The sequence below is a fragment of the Balaenoptera borealis genome, assembly GCF_965194805.1.
Source record: "Balaenoptera borealis genome assembly, chromosome: 2".
NCBI lineage: Eukaryota > Metazoa > Chordata > Mammalia > Artiodactyla > Balaenopteridae > Balaenoptera > Balaenoptera borealis.
The window spans coordinates 23,406,709-23,433,724 of record NC_138867.1 but is presented as its reverse complement, the minus strand read 5'-3'; positions in this window follow the sequence as shown (position 1 = coordinate 23,433,724).

Genomic DNA, 27,016 nt, shown 5'->3' with positions numbered 1-27,016 from the left:
CTGAGAATTGGAATAATGTTGGAAAGGCTGGTTAGAAGGCTGAAGATACCTAAAGCACTTAAATTTGTAATAGTCTCTTTTCCAATGTCCTGGCTTTTGCAATAATAGCAGAAACTAGGAGAGTTTTGGTTTTAGGAGACTTCATTTGCTGGAGTTGAATATTAAGAATTTTGGCAATCTTCCTTTGAAGTGCCTCATTTAGAGTGCAAGAGAGCTGGCTTGCCAAATTGACTAAATCTTTGGTGGACATAGTTTCCCTTTCTATCTTGGTCTTTTTTACTAGAAGGGAAAGGTCATCCAACTAATAAACATAGTTAAAAGCTACTCAGATGGAATCAAGCTCTGAATGAAGACCCGTATTTCTTTAAAAATACTCTGAACTCTATTGTAATAATCCTGAACAGGCTTGTCAGATTTTGTGTGTAAACCTAAATCTGTTGCAATCAACAGGCTTTGGAAAAGCCCTAGGTATTAGTCAATTAAGTTGCCTAGGGATTACCCAAGCCTGATATCATATAAGTTAGCAGGCTGGTCTCCAGGTGGTAGACCTTTTAGGATTTTCCCAGTTAGCAGTGTTCATCCAGTGCTAGGTCTATCCTTCACTGACAAGCATATGAACTAGATGCTATAAGTCAGAGAAACCAGGTTGACAAGTTTTAATGACTATATTAAATTCCTTAGCAAATTTGTGAGGATCTTCGGTTACCTTGGGAAAATCTTTAACTATGGCTCACAGTTCTCCTTTAGTCCAAAGAACATAAGGAATTAAGGGTTTACCCTCTGGATTCTCAGAAGGCTTAAATGTAAAGTGACAGGTTCTGATAATGTCAAGAAAAGGGAATGGGGGAGTTTCAGAGAAAACAGGGGGTTTGGCGAGAGTATTAGTATGGTGGAATTGAGGGCATAGTGGAAGCTTAGGTGGTGTAGGAGGGAAGGAAGTGGAGTCTGGCCATAAAGAGCCAGAGGAGAGGACAAGACGGAGTTGAAAGCAGAGCCTAAGACAAAGAAGCCACGGAAGAAGAGCCTGAGGCTTCTAGGGCCATTTTATCTTTCTTTACCTATTTGTTTGCCTCAGTTAATCTTAAAATCTTATTTTGGAGACAGGCAATTTTAGACTCCTGATAACACTGGGAGGCTACTCCTGTTCCTGAAGGAATGAGCCAGTGCCTAGACAGTGAAACACTCTGACCTCAATATCAGACCTAAGTGCCAAACAAGTACTTTCATAAAGAACAAGGCCTTAACCTGAAAGACAAAACCTTTAAATAATCCAGAATGAAGCCTGGAGAGCTTCAAACACAAAGAGGATGTGAGCTGGGATCTAGGAGGAAGATGTACCTTGAAATTTCATGGTTGGTGAGAAAGCAGTGAGTAACGACGGGCTCAACTGTGGGTACTGCAACTGTTTGCTCACCAGCTCGGCAGAGAGTCTTCTCTGGTCCCCATATGGGCCACCAAAATGTTGACTTGAAACAAATAGACTGCCAGATATTTATTCAGCAAAGATAGGTTATTTAAGATCAGCAGAGAATTGCAATTCCGAGTCTGCCGCCATGACTAGCCACATGCAAGTCCCTTCACAGCAAGGGGAAAAGAAAATTTTTATAGAAAGGAAAAGGAAGTTGAGAGGGCTATAGTAAACTAATAGCTTTTCACTGGCTGAATCCTTGCCAGGAAAGAAGGAGAGCTCTTCTTGCTGGGATCTGCTATTTTCACAGGGTATGAGAGCTTTTCCTTCCGGTCGTCTAACTTTATTTAATTGAGGTTTCTGCTTATTAATTTTTACACTATTAGTTACATAAATGCGTGAGCACTACTAACAAACTCAGAAGGAAAAAACATGCAAAAAACACTAGATCTAAAGTAAATAAGATGAAAACAGCAAGTTTTAGAAGACAACAAGTCCTTCCTTTTCATTTGAAAGGACATTCTTTATAAATGCAGACTCACCTTGCCTTTTATTGGATTGGTCAAAAAGTTTGTTCAGGCTTTTCCAAAACATCTTATGAAAAACCCAAACGAACTTTTTGGCCAACCCAATAGAGCTGAGTTTTGATGTTCAGATACATTAGTAGTTTAAGTATTACATAGTATTAACCAACTTCAAATGACAGTCTTGTTGTAAAAGTTACTTTTTTCGCCCTCTAAATGTGCTGTTTGAGACTAGACCTCTAGAAAAATTTTTTCCAGAAGTAACTCCTCCATGATTTGATTATTAGATAATATTTTTTGGTGATATATGGACACTTCTCATGTGCCCTAAGCTCATGAATTTTCCACTAGAACATCTATTTAATAAGTGATAATAAGAAAATTGTTTTGTGTAGTTTACCATAAATTCTAAATGATATTTTCACATATCATTAAAAAAAATAAGACCCGTCTCTTGTTATAAAACAAAAACAAAAACAGAGCCTCGACAGTAGTTAGAGGAGTAGAAGCAGATTTTAATCAGGAACTACTGCAGTAGTGGAAAGTACTCAATTCCATATACAAAAATGATGAGTGGGGATTTATAGTCAAAAAGCAGAGTGAGGGGGTTGGTGGATGGAAAATTACTAAGAGTCTAGGGCAGCTCTTGCTAAACTGACCTAATAGAACTCTTGTTGAAGGCAGGTCAGGGTAATCAGATGTCCCCTGGGGGATGATAGGGAATTAGAAACTTGGTCAGATATTAAGGGTGGTCTGATATCAAGGGAAGGGCTCCTCTCTAAACTAATTTAGCAGAAATCTTGCCAAAACTGGACTCTACATGAACAGACACAAAAGTCCAAGGTTGGACTAGTCGAGCAAAAGGTCCAGAGAAACCTGACTAAAGATTGATCAAGGAGAGGCTCTGTCACCCTGACAATCATTCATCTCTGAGAGGAAAATATCTCATTATAATAATGTTCAAGATAGTTTCAGGAAATGTGTTTCATCACAATCTTAATACTGCAGTCAATGAACAGCTCCCCAAAGACTCATTAATAATGGCAGAAATGGCTACACATTTATATGACATTTACTTTCAGATCAAGAGCCCATTTGGATCTTCCTAAGTGATGTACTAATAGAGAGACCATTGTCAGATCTGTTTAAGAAAGCTGGGTTTACATTCATTTGCAATTGTTTTTTCATTATATTTGGAAGCAAGATAAATATAATACAATTGTATTTTCAACTCTGTGGTGAAATAAGGGATTGAGAGAGCAAGCAGTGACTTTTTTCATGAGGCAAAGGCTTCTTTTATTCTCCAGTGTAAACCTAATGAGAGAATTGCTTTCTCCGCTGTACAGTGAACTGAAGGTCATCATCAATTCTGTTTACTCCTGTTGCAAAAGACTCCACTGCTTGTAAATAATTCATGATACTATGTTATAAATAACATTTTATGTAAAAGAAGACCATGCCTGGGTTTACTAAGTGTCTCTTCAATCTTTAGAAATATATTCAAATAGCTCCCACCTTCGTATATAGCCTTAGCATAGACTCATAAAAATTGCTTTCTGAACCTTCAGTATGAAACCCGAGGATGTCTTATTGTTGAAATACAGAGAATTTGTTGCATAAAGTTAAATTGGCATGCAGTGGCTTATTTTTAAGATTTCTCAAAAAGAAGCAAGGAAATGCATGGAATGTAAATTTCTTGGAAAAATTCTTCTAAAATATTGTACAAAATTTTGTTTTACAGCATTCACTTCACTGGTTTCTCTCATTAAACTTTACTTAAAAATGAGTAAAATTATGATGATTAAGAGTTTTCCAGTAAAATAAAAAGATATTTAAACAAATAATTTCTTTTAACTATACATGAATATATTATGTGTTTTACCACATGTGATATTGTACAGTTTAGATGTGTAAATGTATGCATATCTCACAGTTTGCTAAAATGTTTGACATTTCAGGGAGACCTTCATGATGGCAGAGGAGTAAGACGTGGAGATCACCTTCCTCCCCACAAATACATCAGAAATACATCTACATGTGGAACAACTCCAACAGAACACCTACTGAGTGCTGGCAGAAGACCTTAGACTTCCCAAAGGGCAAGAAACTCCCCACGTACCTGGGCAGGGCAAAGAAAAAAGAAAAAACAGAGACAAAAAAATAGGGATGGGAACTGCACCACTGGGAGGGAGCTGTGAAGGAGGAAAAGTTTCCACACACTAGGAAGCCCCTTCACTGGCAGAGATGGGGGGTGGCAGGGGGGAAGCTTCAGAGCCACAGAGGAGAGTGCAGCAACAGGGGTGCAGAAGGCAAAGCGGAGAGATTCCCGCACAGAAGATCGCTGCCGACCAGCACTCACCAGCCAGAGAGGATTGTCTGCTCACCTGCCGGGACAGGTGGGGGCGGGGAGCTGAGGTTCAGGCTTCGGAGGTCAGATCCTACGGAGAGGACTGGGGTTGGCTGCGTGAACACAGCCTGAAGGGGGCTAGTGTGACACAGGTAGCCCAGAGGGAGTCTGGTAAAAAGTCGACCTGACTAAGAAGCAAGAGACGATTCTTTCGGGGTGTGCAAGGAGAGGAGATGCAGAGCACCACCTAAACGAGCTCCAGAGATGGGCGCAAGCTGTGGCTATCAGTCCAGACACCAGAGACGGGCATGAAACGCTAAGGTTGCTGCTACAGCCACCAAGAATCCTGTTTGCAAGCACAGGTCACTATCCACACCTTCCCTCCCGGGAGACTGTGCAGCCCACCACTGCCAGGGTCCAGTGATCCAGGGACAACTTCCCAGAGAGAACACACGGTGTGCCTCAGGCTGTTGCAACGTCACAACAGTCTCTGCCACTGCAGGCTTGCCCCGCATTCCGTACGCCTCCCTCCCCCTGGCCTGAGTGAGCCAGAACCCCCTAATCAGCTGCTCCCTTAACCCCGTACTGTCTGAGCAAAGAAGAGATGCCCTCACACGACCTACATGCAGAGGCAGGGCTAAATCCAAAGCTGAACCCCAGGAGCTGTGTGAACAAAGAAGAGAAAGGGAAATTTCTGCCAGCAGCCTCAGGAGTAGTGGATTAAATCTCCACAATCAACTTGATGTTCCCTGCATCTGTGGAATACCTGAATAGACAATGAATCATCACAAAATTGAGGCAGCGGACTTTGGGAGCAACAATATACATATTTTATCCCTTTTTCTCTTTTTGTGAGTGTGTACGTGTTTGTTTCTTTGTGTGAATTTGTCTGTATAGCTTTGCTTTTACCATTTTTCATAGGGTTCTGTCTGTCTGGTTTTTTTTTTTTTTTTTTGTATAGCTTTTAGCGCTTATTATCATTGGTGGATTTGTTTTTTGGTTTGGTTACTCTCTTCCTTCCTTCTTCCGTTTTTTTTTAATTACTTTTTAATTTTTTTATTTTTAATAATTATTTTTTATTTAAACAACTTTATTTTATTTTATTTTATTTTTTCTTTCTTTCTTTTTTTAAAATTTTCTACCTTTTCATCTGAGCCGGGTGGCTGACAGGGTCATGATGCTCGGGCTGGGTGTCAGGCCTGTGCCTCTGAGGTGGGAGAGCCGAGTTCAGGGCATTGGTCCACAAAAGACCTCCTGGCTCTACGTAACATGAAATGGAGAAAGCTCTCCCAGAGATCTCCATCCCAAGGTTAAGACCCAGCTCCACTCAATGACAAGCAAGTTACAGTGCTGGAAACCTCATGTCAAACAACTAGCAAGACAGGAACACAAAACCCACCCGTTAGCAAAGAGGCTGCCTAAAATCATACGAAGTTCACAGACACCCCAAAACACACCACCGGAAGCAGTCCTGCCCAACAGAAAGATAAGATCCAGCCTCATGCACCACAACACAGGCACTAGTCCCCTCCACCAGGAAGCCTACACAACCCACTGAACCAACCTTAGCCACTGGGGGCAGACACCAAAAACAACGGGAACTACGAACCTGCAGCCTGTGAAAAGGAGACCTCAAACACAGTAAGTTAGGTGAAATGAGAAGACAGAAATATACACAGCAGATGAAGGAGCAAGGTAAAAACCCAAGAGACCAAACAAATGAAGAGGAAATAGGTGGTCTACCTGAAAAAGAATTCAGAGTAATGATAGTAAAGATGATCCAAAATCTTGGAAATAGAATGGAGAAAATACAAGAAACATTTAACAAGGACCTAGAAGAACTAAAAAGCAAACAAACAATGAACAACACGATAAATGAAATGAAAAATTCTCTAGAAGGAATAAACAGCAAAATAACTGAAGCAGGAGAATGGATAAGTGACCTGGAAGATAAAATAGTGGAAATAACTACTGCAGAGCAGAATAAAGAAAAAAGCATAAAAAGAATTGAGGACAGTCTCATAGACCACTGGGACAACATTAAATGCACCAACATTCAAATTTTAGGGGTCCCAGAAGAGGAAGAGAGAAAGAAAGGGACTGAGAAAATATTTGAAGAGATTATAGTGGAAACCTACGCTAACATGGGAAAGGAAATAGGTAATCAAGTCCACGAAGCACAGAGAGTCCCATAGAGGATAAATCCAAGGAGAAACACGGCAAGACACTTATTAATCAAGCTAACAAAAAATTAAATACAAAGAAAAAATACTAAAAGCAGCAAGGGAAAAACAAGGGGAAAACAGCAGCAAGGGAAAAACAAGTAACCTACAAGGGAATCCCCATAAGGTTAACAGCTGATCTTTCCGCAGAAACGCTGCAAGCCAGAAGGGATGGCAAGACATATTTAAAGGGATGAAAGGGTAAAACCTACAACCAAGATTACTCTACCCAGCAAGGATCTCATTCAGTTTCAACAGAGAAATTAAAATCTTTACAGACAAACAAAAGTTAAGAGAATTCAGCACCACCAAACCACCTTTACAACAAATGCTAAGGGAACTTCTCTAGGCAGGAAACACAAGAGAAGGAAAAGACTTACAATAACAAACCCAAAACAATTAAGAAAATGGTAATAGGAACAAACATATTGATAATTACCTTAAATGTAAATGGATTAAATGCTCCCACCAAAAGACATAGACTGGCTGAATGGATACAAACAACAGACTCGTACATATGCTGTCTCCAAGAAACCAACTTCAGACCTAGGGACACATACAGACTGAAAGTGAGGGGATGGAAAAATATATTCCATGCAAATGGAAATCAAAAGAAAGCTGGAGTAGCATTTCTCATATCAGACAAAATAGGCTTTAGAATAAAGACTATTACAAGAGACCAAGAAGGAAACTACATAATGATCAAGGGATCAATCCAAGAAGAAGATATAACAATTGTAAATATTTATGCACCCAACATAGGAGCACCTCAGTACATAAGGCAAATGCTAACAGCCATAAAACGGGAAATTGACAGTAACACAATCATAGTAGGGGACTTTAACACCCCACTTTCACCAATGGACAGATCATCCAAAAGGAAAATAATGAAGGAAACACAAATTTTAAATGATACATTAAACAAGATGGACTTAATTGATATTTATGGGACATTCCATCCAAAAACAACAGAATACACTTTCTTCTCAAGTGCTCATGGAACATTCTTCAGGATAGATCATACCTTGGGTCACAAATCCAGCCTTGGTAAATTTAAGAAAATTGAAATCATATCAAGGATCTTTTCTGACCACAAAACTATGAGACTAGATATCAGTTACAGGAAAAAAAAATTTATAAAAAATACAAAAACATGGAGGCTAAACAATATGCTACTAAATAACCAAGAGATCACCAAAGAAATCAAAGATAAATCAAAAAATACCTAGAAACAAATGACAGTGAAAACACGATGACCCAAACCCTATGGGATGTAGTAAAAGCAGTTTAAAGAGGAAAGCTTATAGCAATACAATCCTACCTCAAGAAACAAGAAACATCTCAAATAAACAACCTAACCTTACACCTAAAGCAATTAGAGAAAGAAGAACAAAAAAACCCCAAAGTGAGTAGAAGGAAAGAAATCATAAAGATCAGATCAGAAATAAATGAAAAAGAAATGAAGCAAACGATGGCAAAGATCAATGAAACTAAAAGCTGGTTCTTTGAGAAGATAAACATAATTGATAAACCATTAGCCAGACTCATCAAGAAAAAAGGGAGAAGACTCAAATCAATAGAATTAGAAATGAAAAAGGAGAAGTAACCACTGACACTGCAGAAATACAAAGGATCATGAGAGATTACTACAAGCAACTATATGCCAATAAAATGGACAACCTGGAAAAAATGGACAAATTCTTACAAAAGCACAACCTTCGGAGACTGAACCAGGAAGAAATAGAAAATATAAACAGACCAATCACATGCACTGAAATTGAGACTGTGATTATAAATCTTCCAACAGACAAAGTCCAGGGCCAGATGGCTTCACAGGCGAATTCTGTCAAACATTTAGAGAAGAGCTAACACTTTCTTTCTCAAACTCCTCCAAAATATAGCAGAGGGAGGAACACTCCCAAACTCATTCTACGAGGCCACAGTCACCCTCATACCAAAACTAGAAAAAGATGTCACAAAGAAAGAAAACTACAGGCCAATATCACTGATGAACATAGATGCAAAAATCCTCAATAAAATATTAGCAAACAGAATCCAACAGCACATTAAAAGGATCATACACCATGATCAAGTGGGGTTTATCCCAGGAATGCAAGGATTCTTCAGTATATACAAATCAATCAATGTGATACACCATATTAACAAATTGAAGGAGAAAAACCTTATGATAATCTCAATAGATGCAGAAAAAGCTTTTTCAAAATTCAACAACAATTTATGATACAAACTCTCCAGAAAGTAGGCATAGAGGGAACTTACCTCAACATAATAAAGGCCAAATATGACAAACCCACAGCCAACATCATTCTCAGTGGTGAAAAACTGAAACCATTTCCACTAAATCAGGAACAAGACAAGGTTGCCCACTCTCACCACTATTATTCATCATAGTTTTGGAAGTTTTAGCCACAGCAATCAGAAGAAAAAGAAATAAAAGGAATCCAAATTGGAAAAGAAGAAGTAAAGCTGTCCCTGTTTGCAGATGACATGATACCATACATAGAGAATCCCAAAGACACTACTGGAAAACTACTAGAGCTAATCAATGAATTTGGTAAAGTAGCAGGATACAAAATTAATGCACAGAAATCTCTTGCATTCCTATACACTAATGTTGAAGAATCTGAAAGAGAAATTAAGGAAACACTACCATTTACCACTGCAACAAAAAGAATAAAATGTCTAGGAATAAACCTACCTAAGGAGACAAAAGAACTGTATGCAGAAAACTATAAGACACTGATGAAAGAATTCAAAGATGACATAAACAGATGGAGAAATATACCATGTTCTTGGATTGGAAGAATCAACATTGTGAAAATGACTCTACTACCCAAAGCAATCTACAGATTCAGTGCAATCCCTATCAAATTACCACTGGCATTTTTCAGAGAACTAGAACAAAAAATTTCACAATTTCTATGGAAATACAAAAGATCCCAAATAGCCAAGCAATCTTGAAAAAGAAAAATGGAGCTGTAGGAATTAGGTTCCCCAACTTCAGACTATACTACAAAGCTACAGTAATCAAGACAGTATGGTACTGGCACAAAAACAGAAATATAGATCAATGGAACAGGATAGAAAGCCCAGAGATAAACCCATGCACATATGGTCACCTTATTTTTGATAAAGGAGGCAAGAATATACAATGGAGAAAAGACAGCCTCTTCAATAAGTGGTGCTGGGAAAACTGGATAGCCACATGTGAAAGTATGAAATTAGAACACTCCCTAACACCATACACAAAAATAAACTCAAAATGGATTAAAGGCCTAAATATAAGGCGAGACACTATAAAACTCTTAGAGGAAAACATAGGGAGAGCTCTCTATGACATAAATCACAGCAAGATCGTTTTTGACCCACCTCCTAGAGAAAGGGAAATAAAAACAAAAATAAACAAATGGGACCTAATAAAACTTAAAAGTTTTGAACAGCAAAGGAAACCATAAACAAGACGAAAAGACAACCCTCAGAATGGGAGAAAATATTTGCAAACAAAGCAACTGACAAAGGATTAATCTCCAAGATTTACAAGCAGCTCATGCAGCTCAATATCAAAAAAACAAACAACCCAATCCAAAAATGGGCAGAAGACCTAAATAGACATTTCTGCAAAGAAGATGTAAGATTGCCAACAGACACATGAAAGAATGTTCAATATCACTAATCATTAAAGAAATGCAAATCAAAACTACAATGTTGTATCACCTCACACTGCTCAGAATGGCCATCATCATAAAATCTACAAACAGTAAATTCTGGAGAGGGTGTGGAGAAAAGGGAACCGTTTTGAACTGTTGGTGGGAATGTAAATTGATACAGCCACTATGGAGATCAGTATGGAGGTTCCTCAAAAAACTAAAAATAGAACTACCATAAGACCCAGCTATCCCACTACTGGGTCTATACTCTGTGAAAACCATAATTCAAAAAGAGTCATGTACCACAATGTCCATTGTAGCTCTACTTACAATAGCCAGGACATGGAAGCAACCTAAGTGTCCATCGACAGATAAATGGAGAAAGAAGATCTGGCACATATATACAATAGAATATTACTCAGCCATAAAAAGAAATGAAATTGAGTTATTTTTAGTGAGGTGGATGGACCTACAGTCTGTCATACAGAGTGAAGTAAGTCAGAAAGAGAAAAACAAATACTGTATGCTAACACATATATATGGAATCTAAAAAAAAAAAAAGAAAAAAAGATGGTTCTAAATGAGCAGAAGACCTAAGTAGACATTTCTCGAGAGAAGATATACAGATTGCCAACAAACACATCAAAGGATGGTCAACATCAGTAATCATTAGAGAAATGCAAGTCAAAACTACAATGAGGTATCACCTCACACCGTTCAGAATGGCCATCAACAAAAAATCTACAAACAGTAAATGCTGGAGAGGGTGTGGAGAAAAGGGAACCCTCTTGCACTGTTGGTGGGAATGTAAATTGATACAGCCACTATGGAGAACAGTACGGAGGTTCCTCAAAACCTAAAAATAGAACTACCATAAGACCCAGCAATCCCACTACTAGGCCTATACCCTGAGAAAACCATAATTCAAAAAGAGTCATGTACCACAGTGTTCATTGCAGCTCTATTTACGATAGCCAGGACATGGAAGCAACCTAAGTGTCCATCGACAGATGAATGGATAAAGAAGATCTGGCACATGTATACAATGGAATATTACTCAGCCATAAAAAGAAATGAAATTGAGTTATTTGTAGCGAGGTGGATGGACCTAGAGACTGTCATACAGAGTGAAGTAAGTCAGAAAGAGAAAAAGAAATACCGTATGCTAACACATATATATGGAATTGAAAAAAAAAAAAATGATGGCTCTGAAGAACCTAGGGGCAGGACAGAAATAAAGACGCAGATGTAGAGAATGGACTTGAGGTCACAGGGAGGGGGAAGGGTAAGCTGGGACAAAGTGAGAGAGTGTTATGGACATATATACACTACCAAATGTAAAATAGATAGCTAGTGGGAAGCAGCTGCATAGCACAGGGAGATCAGCTTGGTGCTCTGTGTCCACCTAGAGGGGTGGGATATGGAGGGTGGGAGGGAGAAGCAAGAGGGAGGAGATATGGGGATGTATGTATACATATAGCTGATTCACTTTGTTATAAAACAGAAACTAACACACCATTGTAAAGCAATTGTACTCCAATAAAGATGTTAAAAAAAAAAAAAGAAGACGTGGTATTTATATACTTATACAGTGGAATAGTACTCAGCCATAAAAAATGAAATTTTGCCATTTGTAGCAACACGGATAGGCTTGGAGGTTATTATGCTAAGTGAAATATGTCAGATAGAGAAAGACAAATTATGCATGATATCACTTATATATGGAATCTGAAAACAATAACAAACTAGTGATTATTTAAAAAAAAAAAAACAGATTCAGAGATATGAAGAACAAACCTTGGTTACAGGTGGGACAAGGGATGGGGGAGGGGCAACAGGGGTAGGGGATTAAGACTTACAGACTATTATGAATAAAATAAGCTATAAGAATATAGTTCGTATTTTATAATAACTATAAATGGAGTATAACCTTTAAAAATGGTGAATCACTATATTGTACATCTGTAAGTCATATAATATTGTATATCAAGAGTACTTCAATTGAAAAAATGCAAAAAAGAAAAGAAGACACAGTGATATTGGAAAAGACTAGATAAAGACATCAATGGAAAAGAATAGAGAAATACACCCACGGAAACATAATCAACTGAAGGACTTCCCTGGTGGTGCAGTGGTTAAGAATCTGTCTGCCAGTGCAGGGGACATGGGTTCAAGCCCTGATCCGGGAAGATCCCACATGCTGCAGAGCAACTAAGCCCGTGTGCCACAACTACTGAGCCTGTGCTCTAGAGCCTGTGCTCTGCAACTACTGAGCCTGTGTACCACAACTACTGAAGCCCGTGTGCCTAGAACCCATGCTCCACAACAAGAGAAGCCACCGCAATGAGAATCCCATGCACCGCAATGAAGAGTAGCCCGCGCTCGCCACAACTAAACAAAGCCCTTGCACAGCAACGAAGACCCAACTTAGCCAAAAATAATAAATAAATAGATTTGCCTGAAAGAACAAGCAAATAAAATAAATACATAAAAATAATAAAAAAATAAAATAAATATAAACAACTGATTCTTGACAATGGAGCAAAGGCAATACAATGAAGAAAAAAGTCTTTTCAATAAATGGTGCTGAAGCAAGTGGGTACCCAAGGGCCAAAAAAATGTATTCAAATGTAGATCCTACACCCTTTACAAAAGTTAACTCAAAATGGATCATAGACCTAATTATAAAACTCAAAACTATAAACCTCCTAGAAGATAACATAGGAGAAAAACTAGATGATCTTAGATATCACAGTAATTTTTAGATACACCATGAAAGCACAATTCATGAAAGAAAAAGTTGAGTAGCTGGACTGTATTAAAATTAAAAACTTCTGGTCTGTGAGAGACAATGTTAAGAGAATGAGAAGACAAGCCACAGACTGGAAGAAAATATTTGCAAGACTCATGTGATAAAGAAATGTTATTTAAAATATACAGAATACTCTTAAAACTCAGCAGTAAGAAAACAACCTGATAAAAAAAATTGATTAAAACCTTAAATGACACCTCACCAAAGAAGATATACAGATGACAAATAAGCAAATGTAAACTTAAAACAACTATGAGAACCATCACACACATAGTAGAATAGCTGAAATCTGTAACACTGACAGCATCAAATGCTTACAATGATGTGATGTGGAGCAACAGGACTCTCATTCATTGCTGGTAGAAATGCAAAGTGGTACAGCCACTTTGGAAGATATTTTGGTGGTTTCTTACAAAACTAAACATACTCTTAGTATATGATCCAGCAATCATGCTCCTTATAATTTACCTAAAGTAGCTGAAAACACATGTCCCTGCACAAACTTGTACAAGAATGTTTATAGCCATTTTATTTATAATTGCCAAAACAATCATGATGTCCCTTCATATGTGAATGGGTAAATAAACTGTGGTACATCCATACAATGGAATATTATGCTGCACTAAAAACAAATGAGTTATCAAGAATGAAAAGACATGGAGAATCCTTAAATGCACATTACTAAGTAAAAAAAAAAAAAAAAATTGAAAAGGCTACTTACTGTATGATTATAACTATATGACATTCTGGGAAAGGCAAAACTATGTAAACAGTACAAAGAAGTTTGGAGGATGGGGAGAGGGATGAATAGGCAAAGCACAGAGGATTTTCAGGGTAATGAAAATACTCTGTATGATACTATAATGCTGGATCTATGCCATTACAGATTTTTCCAAACTCACAGAATACACAGCACTAAGAGAGAAACAACTAAGGCAAACTATGGACTTCACGTGATTATGACGTGTCAGTGTAAGTTCACCAACTATAGCTCATGTAGTGCTTTCTTGGGGGATGAAGGCAATGAAGGGATCTATGCATGCATGGGGGAAAAGGATATACAGGAAATTTCTATACCTTTCTCTTAATTTGGCTGTTAACCTGAAACTACTCTAGTAAATAAACTTTTTTTTTTAAAGAGAGAATTAAGTTCTGAGACATTCTACAACATGAATGAAACTTGAAAACATTATTTCTAAGTGAAAAAAGCCAGTTACAAAATTCCACATACTATATAATTCTGTTATCACCAAAGTCCAGAATTGGGATATCACTGTAGAGAAAGTAGTTTAATGGTTGCTTAAGACTAGGTGGAAGGGGTTGAGAGAGTGATGGCGAAAAATAATGGCTAAAGTTATTTTTTTGAGGTAATAGAAATATTCTAAAACTGATTATGATGGTAATTACACGTAGCTGTTAATATAATGAAAACTATGACTCATACTCTTTTTTTAATTGAGATATAACTGACATATACTATTGTATAAGTTTAAGGTATACAATGTCTTGATTTGATACACTTACATATTGAAATTTGATTACCACCATAGCATTAGCTAACACCTCACATCATTTTTTTTTTTTTTTTTTGTGGTGAGAATATTTAAGATCTACAGCAGTCTCTTAGTAACTTTCAAGTGTATAATATAGTATGGTTAACTATGATCACACTGTTGTGCATTATCCCCAAACTTATTAATCTTCTAATTGCAAGTTTGTCCCTTTTGACCAACATCTCTCCAACTCCCCTACACCCCAACCCCTGGCAACAATCACTGTACTCTTCGGTTTTACAACTTCGACTTTTTTAGATTTCAATTTTAAGTTATATCATACAGTATTCGTCTTTTTCTGTTTGACATACCTCACTTAGCATAATGTCTTCCAGTCCATCCATGCTGTTGCAAATGGCAGGATTTCCTTCTTTCTCATATAGATATATGCATATAGATATAGATATATATATGGATATAGATATAGATCACATCTTCTTTTTCCCTTCATCCATTGATAGACACATAGGTTGTTTCCATATCTTGGCTATTGTAAATTAATGCTGCAATGAACATGTGGGTGCAGATATCTTTTCTAGTTAGTATTTTCATTTCCTTTGGATATATTCCCAGAAGTGGAATTGCTGGATTATATGGTAGTTCTATTTTTAATTTTTTGAGAATCCTCCATACTCTTTTCCATAGTGGCTGCACCAATATACATTTCCAAAAAAAGGTGCACAAGATTTCCCTTTCTACACATCTTTCCCAACACTTATCTCTTGTCTTTTTGATGACAGCCAAATTAAAAGGTGTGAGGTAATATCTCACTGTGGGTTAGATATACATTTCCCTGATGATTAGTGATGCCAAGCATCATTTTTATGTACCTATTGGACATCTGTATGTCTTCTTTGGAAAAATGTTTATTTAGTTCCTCAGTCCATGTGTGAATTATATGGCAAGTGAATCATGTCTCAATAAAATTGTTTTAAAAATTGGAATAGGAGCTTTATAAGATGTAAGAATGTGTATATGTAGGTGTCTGTGTCTATCTGTATCTAACTATCATCTACTTATTTATATTTTTATTTACCTATGTTTTTATATTTCTATATTTATATTTCTAGATATCTATGTCAATTATCTACCTATCATCTAAGTATCTACTAACCTACCTGCTTACTTCTTTATTGTCTATTTAAAATTTTAACTCTAAATACTTTGCCAGGCAAAGTATTATACAAAGTATTTGTGGGAGGTATGGAACATTTTATTCTCAGGTGTTGGTGGGATTTGGAGAAAAGGGTTCATTCATTGTGCATTAATGGTGAGGATGCAGACTGGTATGGCCAGTACAGGAAAAAGGAGCACAATTTTGTTAAAGTTTATTAATTAGTAAATAAAGAAATCATTGTTACTGGCAATACTGAATGCTGTCCAGTAACTGGGCATTAACAGCAAAATGGGACACAACTAATGAAATAAACTTTTAAAATATTACTGTATTCATTTGCTTCTCAATCATTAAATACATATTTTATGCTTACTAGCTGCTTACTTAATAACCATGAGTTGTTATTATTTAACCTTTCTTATAAGTTTTTGGTGGTTTGGTTAAATGTTACACAAAAATTAATGACTTCTTGAACTCTTAAAGGTTGCTGTGTGTGTGTGTGCAAATTTTATAAACAATTTGAATAAAACTTCCAGCTCAGAAATAAACAAAATAACGCAATTGAAACACTATTTCTTAGCTATCCTTTCATATTTTTTAAATAATCATCTTGTTGCCGATGAGAATCAGCAAAAAAAATTAATACCAATAGGGCTTCACTAGTGGCTCAGTGGTAAGAATCCTCCTGCCAATGCAGGGAACACGGGTTCGAGCTCTGTTCCGGGAAAATCCCACATGCTGCGGAGCAACTAAGCCAGTGTGCCACAACTAGTGAGCCTGTGCTCTAGAGCCCACGAGCCACAACTACTGAGGCTGCATGCCACAACTACTGAAGCCCGTGTGCCTAGAGCCTGTGCTCAACAAAAAGAGAAGCCACGGCAATGAGAAGCCCACACACTGCAACGAAGAGTAGCCCCCACTCGCCACAACAAGAGAAAGCCTGTGCGCAGCAACGAAGACCCAACACAGCCAAAAAAAAAAAAAATTAATACCAATAATTTGTGAGACATAGGTCTTCATGTTATGGTAAAGTGACATAGCAGGACTTGGATAAAAATCCTATCACTGACAGTTATTATTGATGTGATCTTAGGGAACTGAAATATTTTACTTTTGTGTCTATGAAATGAGAGTAGGCTTATAGTATGAATATTCAATTAGATTTTGTACATAAATACTTAATAAACTGCCTTCCCAAAATTAAACAATGAATATTATCATAAGTATCATATAAATGCATGTGACATTTATAAAGAGAAAACAATTATTTATACATGAACACACAATATATATTTATACATGTTATCTTAGGCAAATATATCATTTACATAAGGTAGATGGTATGTATAATGTTACTTTATTCTTTCAATAATTTTTTTAAAAATTTATTTATTTATTTTTGGCTGTGTTGGGTCTTCGTTTCTGTGCGAGGGCCCTCCCCAGTTGCGGCAAGCGGGGGCCACTCTTCATCGCGGTGCGCGGGCCTCTCACCATCGCGGCCTCTCTTGTTGCGGAGCACAGGCTCCAGACGTGCAGGCTCAGTAGTTGTGGCTCACGGGCCCAATTGCTCCGCAGCATGTGGGATCTTCCCAGACCAGGGCTCGAACCCATGTCCCCTGCATTGGCAGGCAGACTCTCAACCACTGCGCCACCAGGGAAGCCCCTTTCAATAATTATTAATGAATACTTTCTAGATTTCAAGAGTTGTATGTTTAGCTTTTGTCACACACTAATTTACAGATTTTTAAAGCTGTTATCCATACTTTTTGACATGTTATAGAATTGGATTTGTGTAGTCTGACAAACTTTATTAAACCTTGAAGCAATATATATTTGCTTTTATGTAAAATTATAGCAACATATTTTTAAGATGTAACCGTGGGTAAAACATGATTATATTTGGAAATTCTATCATCAGTCCTCATTACACTATTGGCTTCCTCTTCAAGAAAATAAGCAGGCTAGAACTTCCTTGCCTGTTTGGAATATATGTGTTAAATACTTATCATTTAATATGTTTCAGGTGGAAATATTTTTGTATGTTATTCATTTTTTCTTTCATTTCTCTGTAATTATTGAATTTCTGAATAGTCCTTTTTTAAATATGAGTGGAATAAAATATTTAATCACTAATGTATTTTATTCTGCAACCAGTATCTACAAGAATTTATAATTTGCATTTTATCATTGACTTAAGCCTCATTGCTTTCAGAAAAGTTTTCTTTTAAATATGTCAAGTCGTTTATCTGATATTTAGAATCATTTTTTATTTTTAAGCACCACCCATTTTCCTTCAAACGTGTATATTTTTGTAATGTAATGGTGGAAATTTGAGAAATTTTATTTCTCTTTCTATGCTTATTTTACTTAAATATTTAAAATAAATTTTAAAATATCTTTTAAGATTTTTTTATGCTATTTTGAAGGCTTGGACAGAATAAAGCTATATTTTCATGATAGCATGATAAAATTATAAACAAATACCATTTAATATTCTTGCAAAAAGATCCGCAAGCTTAGTCTGCTATATATAATTTAGATGAATTTATGTTCTCTGAACAATTTCTGTAAAAATAGATTAATTCTCTTACTTACAAAACCTATGATAAAGCAAAACCCTAGAAAATGTTTTCAAACACAAGTTCCCATATGAAGTAAAGTTTTATACATTTAATCATTTAGTTGTTTTTGTTGATCTGAAAGGTGATATATTCAAATCATCAAGTAATTGACTTGTTATATGCAAAAGGTACATAGCCTGAAGTTGTTAAATACACATGAAGTACAAATATTCTTCATTTTAAGTTAAGATTACTTTGATTTGTTTATATTTTTGTTTAATTAACCTATTAACAAAATACCATTGTTATTAGTATTGGCATTGCTGATTTCAAATATCAATAAGGTAATATTTTCAGGATTTTCCATTTGTTCCAAAGCAGAATATTTAGTACTCATTAAAGGACCACATCCAGGTAATGAACAGAAATATTTTCTTGTACTCAGAAGCATAGACCTAATAATGATAGGGCTGTTCCCTCAAAAGCAATGAGAGATAGTAGATAAAATAAAAGGTATATACAAAGCTTCAATTTTTTTCCTCCTTTAATTTTACTGTATTAATGATGATCTTCAAATAGCTCTCCAGATCTCATTAAGGAGTATTAGTGAAGGTGTATTGAAAAACAGTGTAATTGGGAAAACATTTGAGTGAACCTCTGACATTTAAAAACATTCTAATTCACTACAGGATGTCGAGAAACCTTGGATCTAGTCATGTTTTGCCCTAATTATCTGTTAAAAGAAGAGTTTGGTTATGATTTTTTCCTCTGACATATTCTACTCTGTTTCTTAATTGTAGGCTGGAGCACACTAGGGTAAATGTGCTTAACAAAGCTAGAACCTGTCACAGGAACTACAGAATGGAGATACCTTGCTAGTAGAATTGTGGGATGTGGGCAGAATCAAAGAAAAGACGATTTTACTAAGCATGGGCAGCACAAGACACGCACTGATGTTTTATTCAGACAAAATTGCTTTTTAGCTTTCTGAAGAATGCATGTTCACAATTGCTTAAATCTCTCAGTGGTGAAAATCCATGAAGGTTACATTATCTGTCCAATGCTTAAATCAAACTCCCCTGCCCCTTTTCTTTTACAATGACAAACTGGAGTATTTCTGGTAAAGAGATGATACAGAAAAAAATATTTGTAATCTGCCTTTTTGCTTTTATTTCATAATTGGTTGGAAAAGAAAGTCAAATCAAAATAAAGGTTCTTAAAACACTGGCAACTTCCCAAATGAGAAAACTCACCCAGCTTAATTAACTATGGATAAGAAATAGTATGGAATCCCCACATTGATGAATTATAATGGTAGGTGAAGACTGTTTAATTCTATGAGTGTATGAATGAAAAAAATCACCACATACTTTGGTTGGAAAATCTTTGACAAATATTTAATAATTTGCAGTTTTACACATGCTCGTCTAAGTTACAAGACATCTAAATTATCTATATACAAATTGGAAATTCTACCTCATATTTATGAGAATAAATGACAATACTATCCTTATATTACAGCTTAAAATCTGATATACTGTGACAATTTTATAGTCTTCTACAGTAACTTTTATATATATATATATATATATATATATTTTTTTTTTTTTTTTTTTTTGGTGGGAAAGGAATTTATTTGGGATCTCCAGTCACTCCTTTTTTTTCTTTCCTTTTTTTTTTTTCTCATGTGCTATAGTTTTTTTAATAATATTTATTTTTAAAAGTTTCCTTTATGAAACTGCTGTACATTCAGATTTACCAACTATATATTTTAAAAGCCTGATTATTTCAGAAAAATATTGTAATGATAGCATGAAATTTTTAATTTTAAATGATTGCTTAAAATATCTAAATTAGATATTGTTAAATTATAGGTCCTCTTTTCATTCCAAACTCTGTGGCAAATATATATATGCTAAACTAAAGAACTAGTAAAGTAGAAAATCATGCCCTACAAAAATTCTGAAGAGATTATATTTTTCATATTATGTTTGCTTTACTGAATAACTTGTTTTATTAATGATTTAGCTACATGTGCTGCATTCTGGTTGAAATGTGGGTTTGTATTTTACTGCCCCAATTGTAGTTGTGTATTGTGGGAAACACTATGAGCAACTATTTGTAAATTAAGAAAATAATCTTTGGTCACAGTTACAATATTTATTATGTTTTAAAAATAATTTAAAAGTTATTTTTAATCAAAACTGTGTTCTAATATAATTTAAATAAATATTAGAGAAGTTTAATATTAATTTAAATTTAGCTTTATTTTTATATATTAAAATTTTTATTTTTCTTTAAAAGTTTTAATTTTTTAGTTCTATAAATAAATTTCAGGTGAGTCAGTATCAGTTCTATTTCACAAATCAAAAATAAATCTTTCAATTGAAAAGAGGCATTATATTTCCATTAGATCCTGTTTTCCATATGTCTGTTTTTCCAGTCAATAATTTCATCTAATTTTGGTTAGTCATGGATTCTGTTTCATTTATTCCACAGGAACTATACTGTTTGTACCACATGAATACTTTTCTATGCTAGACATAATTGTAACTTGATAGCATTTTATCCACTGCAAAATATAAAATATATTTTAAATATGCTCCTGTTCATACCTGAAGGCAATCTTGTGAGATGCAGACAGCTAGTATTGTTATCTCTATTCTACAGGTGAGGAAATAGTTTCAGAGATGTTAAATGATTTAAACTATTCATGTGCTGAGAAAAGTGGTGATAAATCCAAGTTCTAAGTTCAAGGCTCCTTTTCTCAAGTAGAGAACACATAGTAAAACAGAAAGGACTCAGAGCTGTTATTTAATAATATATTTTTTTAACTGGCAATTTTTATGTCCCTAAGTTTCCCAACAGAAGGTCATGATTTCCCATCATTGAACATAAAATGGGGGGCAGTGTGGGGGGAGGAAAGACAAAACTAACATGAAATAATCTACATTTAAATGCCAGATTCTCATCCTTCAAAAATCATTAAACATATGAGAAGACAGTATTACACTCATTCAAAATAAATACATTACTTTTCTTTTTCACTTTATTTTTGCTATTTACTTTCATGATTCACTCTGTTTTTTGAAGTATTTCTAATATATACCCAAGGGAGAGTTTTAACAATTACCAGTTCATGGAAAAAGTTGAGATCAATATCCTTTTCCATCTACCCCTTCAATATTATAGAAGAGTTAGCCAGATATAATTTTACCATGAACCATAAAAAAAGAATAAGGGCTATTTTTATCATATTTTAAATAATTATTTAGTATAATCAAATATCCAGTAAGTATGCTAATTTGCATCACATAAATATGAATTACAATGCATTTGAATCAACATCCAAATACAACCCTTTCATTTTCTTTGGTTGAAAGGTGTCCGAAGTTTCTTTTAGTTCATATGTTCCTTTTTTTGTTTCTTTCTGTCTTTCTATTTTAACCTCCTTGTACATATTTTGCTGGAGAAACCTGAATATTCAGAGATTTACAATTTTGTTGGGTGAATACTCCTGGCATAGCTATAGTTGTAAATTAAAGGTTATATCAAAACTTTTGAACAAATTCAGGTTGCATTTCTTTTTTTGAGGGAGGTGGCAAGAAAACACCATATGTACCTTCCATCATCATATGTAATATCAGGTCTTCTTGTGTTTAGCACATTTTAAGATTCTAAACATGGCCTCTTCCTTCCTAAAATCTGCCTTCTCTGCACCTACACCCCTCCCACATGTTCATTCTAACATTTTCTCTTTACCTTGCTTTTCATTAAGCAAGTAGAAAAGAACAAAATGTTACAATGTTTATAGAGAAGACCGTACATGTTAAAGAGAACAAAGAGATCAAATAATCACAAATTTGCTGTCCTTGCAGAAGTGCACAGAATACATCAGATAAATAAAAAATGAGTCTGTACTGTTTAACAGTGTTTAAAGATATGAACAGGAGAATTCAACATGCAAAAAAAAAATGCCTAAAATAAACTAACTAGACAGATATAAAAAGACAAAACTGATACTCTAAAATGAAATACATTTACTCTAAAATTTAAAAAGTTAGGCAAGGAAGAGCAAAATTTTAAAGTTGGAAAACAGATCTAAATACATTACATAGAATGTTGCACACAGAGGATTAAAAGCTAGAAAATATGAAAAAGGAACTTAAGAAATAGAGGCTAGAGGGAGAAGTAGAATCCATACTTCTAATTGGAGTCAAGAATGATATAATAGAGGAAACCATGATAACAAATGGTTAATAACTTTGTCCAGAATTAACCAATGGTATGAACTTTTGAACAAAGTAAGTATATACTAAATTCCAAACAAATGACAGATGGACGGATGGATGGAAAGAAGGAAGGAAGAAAGGAAGGAAGGAAGGGAGGGAGGGAGGGAGCAAAGGAGGGAGGGAGGGAGGGATAGATGGGCGGGAAGAAGGAGAGGGAAGACAGTAGATAAAGAAATCTACATCAGGATAATTGGTAGTTGTATTAGTTTGCTAGAGCTGCCTTAATAAAGTACCACAAACTGGGTAGCTTAAACAAAAGAAGTAGGCAGCTTATTAAATCGCTGCTGGGCTTTGCATCCTTAGCTGTTGTGGTTAAGAACTGACCATCTATTACAAGTTGAGTACTTGAGAAGCAGACATTGAGACAAAGTTTGGAGTGCAAACTTTACACCTCTTCAAGGTACAGGATGTAGGGTTGATCAGAGGAAGAAGTCAAATTGAAGGTGAGCCTGACAAATCCTCAGTCTACCCAGCAGGTAGCTTGGAGACTGTCAGACTTATGCTGTATAAAGAGAAATGGACTAGTACTGGTTATGAGCTGTTATGGGAAGAAGAATGACTTCAGACAAGGTGGCTCTTTGAAACTGAGACAGAATCTGAGAGAGTAAGCTGACAGACAGCTGGAGGCTGCCTGCTGACCATACCACCCACATTTACATGGACAGCCAAGTCCTTCATTAAAGGAGATGTGGGAAGTACATCTCCTTTTCTACCACACTGCTTTATCAGAGTTGCAATTTGGAGATCAAGTATTCAGTAGTAACGATGCTATATTGAACTATTGAAATGCCTGTAATTTAAACATTTCTGCTTTGCAACTGAACTTAGATACAGCATAAAACAAGATACAAACTGGGAAGAGAGCAATATCTAATTCTGATAAACTGTTCTAAAGGATTCTTAGAAATCAAAAAGATCAACAATCCAGGAGAAAAAAAAGCAGCAAAGGAAATAGTTTGCAAAAAAGTTGCATAAAGATTTAAACCCTGTTGAAATATGACCTAGCACACTTATAATAAAAGAGATACATATTAAACTTCAATGGGAAGCTAGTCTTTGGCAATCAGTTTTGTCAAGTACAAAATATCTATAATATTCACAGTGCTGACAAAGGTTTGAACAGCTCTCCTATACATTATTGAATTATATGGAAAATTGGGTAAAACATCCTTGCAGGACATTCAGCAATATCTTTCAAAATGAAAAACGCACTTTATGTTTTTCCAAGCTTTTCCACTTTTAGGTATTTATGTTAGTAATATACTTGTTTTGGGCAAAAAAAAAGCATATAGATTAATGACAACTGAAAACAACTGTCTACCAATATGGACTTAGTTTATTTATGGCACTTTCAAATAGTTAAATAAGGAACAGATATTAAAAGAACGATGGGCATACATTCCAAAAGGAAATTTACTCAAAGGATCAACATCTTTTGAAAAACAGTTCAAATCATTAAAAAGGGCAAGGTACATAAGTGTGTATTCATAGGCTAAGAGTAGTGTTAAATATATGCATATCCTTATAGACATACAGGTATAGATTAAAAACAAAACAGTCACAGACTGTGTGAAAAGTTGAATTTTCTTTATTGTTAATACTTAAACCTATTTCTTAAAATGAGTCCCCTTTCTGCTAATGGTCTAAAACTTCATCTTAATACAACAAGAACACAATTGCTCCTTTTAAAAATTCATAGCATTTTTCTATTGTTTATTTTATATTATTTTTATATGTGTATCTTAACATATTTTGCCAAATTCTCAACCTCCTGGTGGTAGTCAGTTTCTGAAATGACTCACAATTTCCCCCAATTCCTGGTATTCATGCCCTTGTAAGTCCCTTCCCCATGTGTGGCTGGACCTACTAACTTTCTTATGATGAAAAATATTTGGCAAATGTGATGAGGGACATTTCCAAGATTCGATTTTAAAAGTCTGTGTCTTTCATTTTGTTTGGATTCTCTTTCTGGCTCTTTCTCTGTTCCACCTGACAAGAAACTTGGAAACCTTCAACTGACAGCCCACAAGAAGCTGAATTCTGCCAATGGCCTTTCGAGTGATTATGTGAGGACATATTGGAAGCGTCCTTCCCTAGTTGAGTCTTCATGTAATCTGTGTTTTACCAAGTGCTCCAGATGATTCTGATGCAAACCCACCCCAACTTTAAGTGGATTAAAAAAGCAAAGGTTCATTTATTATTGAATGGTTTGAGAGGGATGAGGGGCTAAGAAGGGGTCTTGCAACGTGAGGTTGTTCTTAAGAACTAGGTTGACAACAGATCCATCATTTTCTGATGGTCAGATATCAACATGCATTTTCAAGGTTTATTTTGATTATAGGTTACCTCACAACAAACCATCCCCAAACTTAGTGGCTTTAAAAAAAATTCAAAGCTTTACTCTATCTCATGACCTTTTCAGTTGACGAGGCAGTTTTTCCTATGGTCTTGCCTTGGTTCACTCATGCTGCTACATTCAGTTAGCAGCTGCTTGGGTTGGAAAGTCCAAGATGGTCTCACATGTGTGGTGCAAGAATGACTAGAGGACTGAATCTAACCCTCTCTCTGTCCACGATCTCTCAATATCATATATTCTGGCTTGAATCTCTTTAGATGGCATCTGTCTTAAAAGATGGCAATAGAGTAAACACCCAGGGGTCTTCTAGACTAGGCCTGAAACTGTCACAGGGTCACTTTCACTATGTTTTACTAGGAATGAAAGTTACAAGGTCATCCAAGTTCAAGGGAAAAGGAAAATATAGAGTCCATCTCTGGATGAGAGGACTGGCATGTGCATACAAGGAAGAGAGAAATTGTTGGTTGGCCATCTTCAAAGAAAAGCTAACCCAGAATTTATTGTAACAGAGGATGAATGACTCAAACCATCAGTTAAATTCTTCAGGCCGGTGATGATATACATCACTTCTCTAATATTTTATTCTAGAACTATTCAAATGGTGTTATCAAATTTCAAGGAACAGAGAGTGCATTCCTTTGTGTACCCTGAAGAATGATTAGACTGGTGAATGCTAACAATGTCTACTTCAAAAGAGGTTCACTTTCATATGAATTTCAGTATTGATGATGTTGATAATATAACCAAAAAGTAATTTTGTTTTCCTTCTTTTTTTCCTATGTTGTAAATAACCAAGGCAATGACTAACCTATTCTTTACCTTTTAAATTTGAAGATTTAGTTGCTGTTAACGGTTCTTGTGATTGGCAATTCACAAAGAGAAGCGTGGTGCACTGCTTTCAAATTTTTCAGAGGCATATTTAAAATTATTGCTTTTATTTTTTCTAATACTTTTGCATCTACTTTATGATTTTTAAAACCTCTTGAATAAAATATGTCCTAGAACACTGGTTCTTAAAATGGAATTGCAGAAAAAAATCATCTCTGACTTATGTCTGCATTTTGGTTTCATTTCACTTTTACCACCAGTGATATCTCTGATGAACTGGACAGATAGGAAAATCCTTAGGAAAGATGTGTAATAGATACTTGTATTCTCAAAGCATCAGTTTGGTTACTTCTTGCTCAGATTCCAACAAATAAACTATTTTCTCTGAAAACTATTACTAGAATATTCTGTGTTATCACAGATTAACAAGATTTATTTAATTAGATGTTTTAACATATAATAGCTACTATTTCATCCTGTTTGAAATTCTCAGTAAATATCTGACAAAAAAATCAGAAATTTTTAGACATCTTGTGTTTTATCTTTGAAACACAAGTCTTTATCTTTGAAAACTAATAAAAGTGACATAATCTTTTTGCTCATAGAGATTAATACTTAAATATTACATCGTATTTTAATTTTTTTCAAAAAACCAATTGAGGACTATGAACAAATTACTGTAAAACTCTGATTCTTAAATCATTCATACATTCACCATGTTTGTCTATTGTCAATGACAACTACATGTCACTTCCCACTTGATTTTTTCACTCTGTAAATAATTCTTGAATTAAATTAAACATTTTCTATCTATATACAACCCAGAAATTCTTAAGCAAGTAATTAAGCAGAAACTGATACAAATTCAACATTAATTGTTTAACTGAATGTAAAAGAATCCTGGAATAGAAAGCCCAGAAATAGACCCACATAAATATAGTCAACTGATTTTTGACAAAAGAGCCAAGGCGATAAAATGGAGACTTAAAAAAACAGTTTTTTCAACAAAAGTCCTGAAACACTGGACACCCACATGCAAATAAATAATATATATATATATATATTTTTTAAAGTCTTTATTGAATTTGTTACAATGTTGCTTCTGTTTTATGTTTTGGTTTTTTGGCCGCGAGGTATGTGGGATCTTATCTCCCTGACCAGGGATCCAACCCACACCCCCTGCCTTGGAAGGCTAAGTCTTAACCGCTGGACTGCCAGGGAAATATATAAATAATATATTTAAACAAAGACCTTTCACTCTGCAAAACAATAATAATTCAAAATAGAGCACAGACCTAATTGTAAAATGCAAACTATAAAACTCCTAG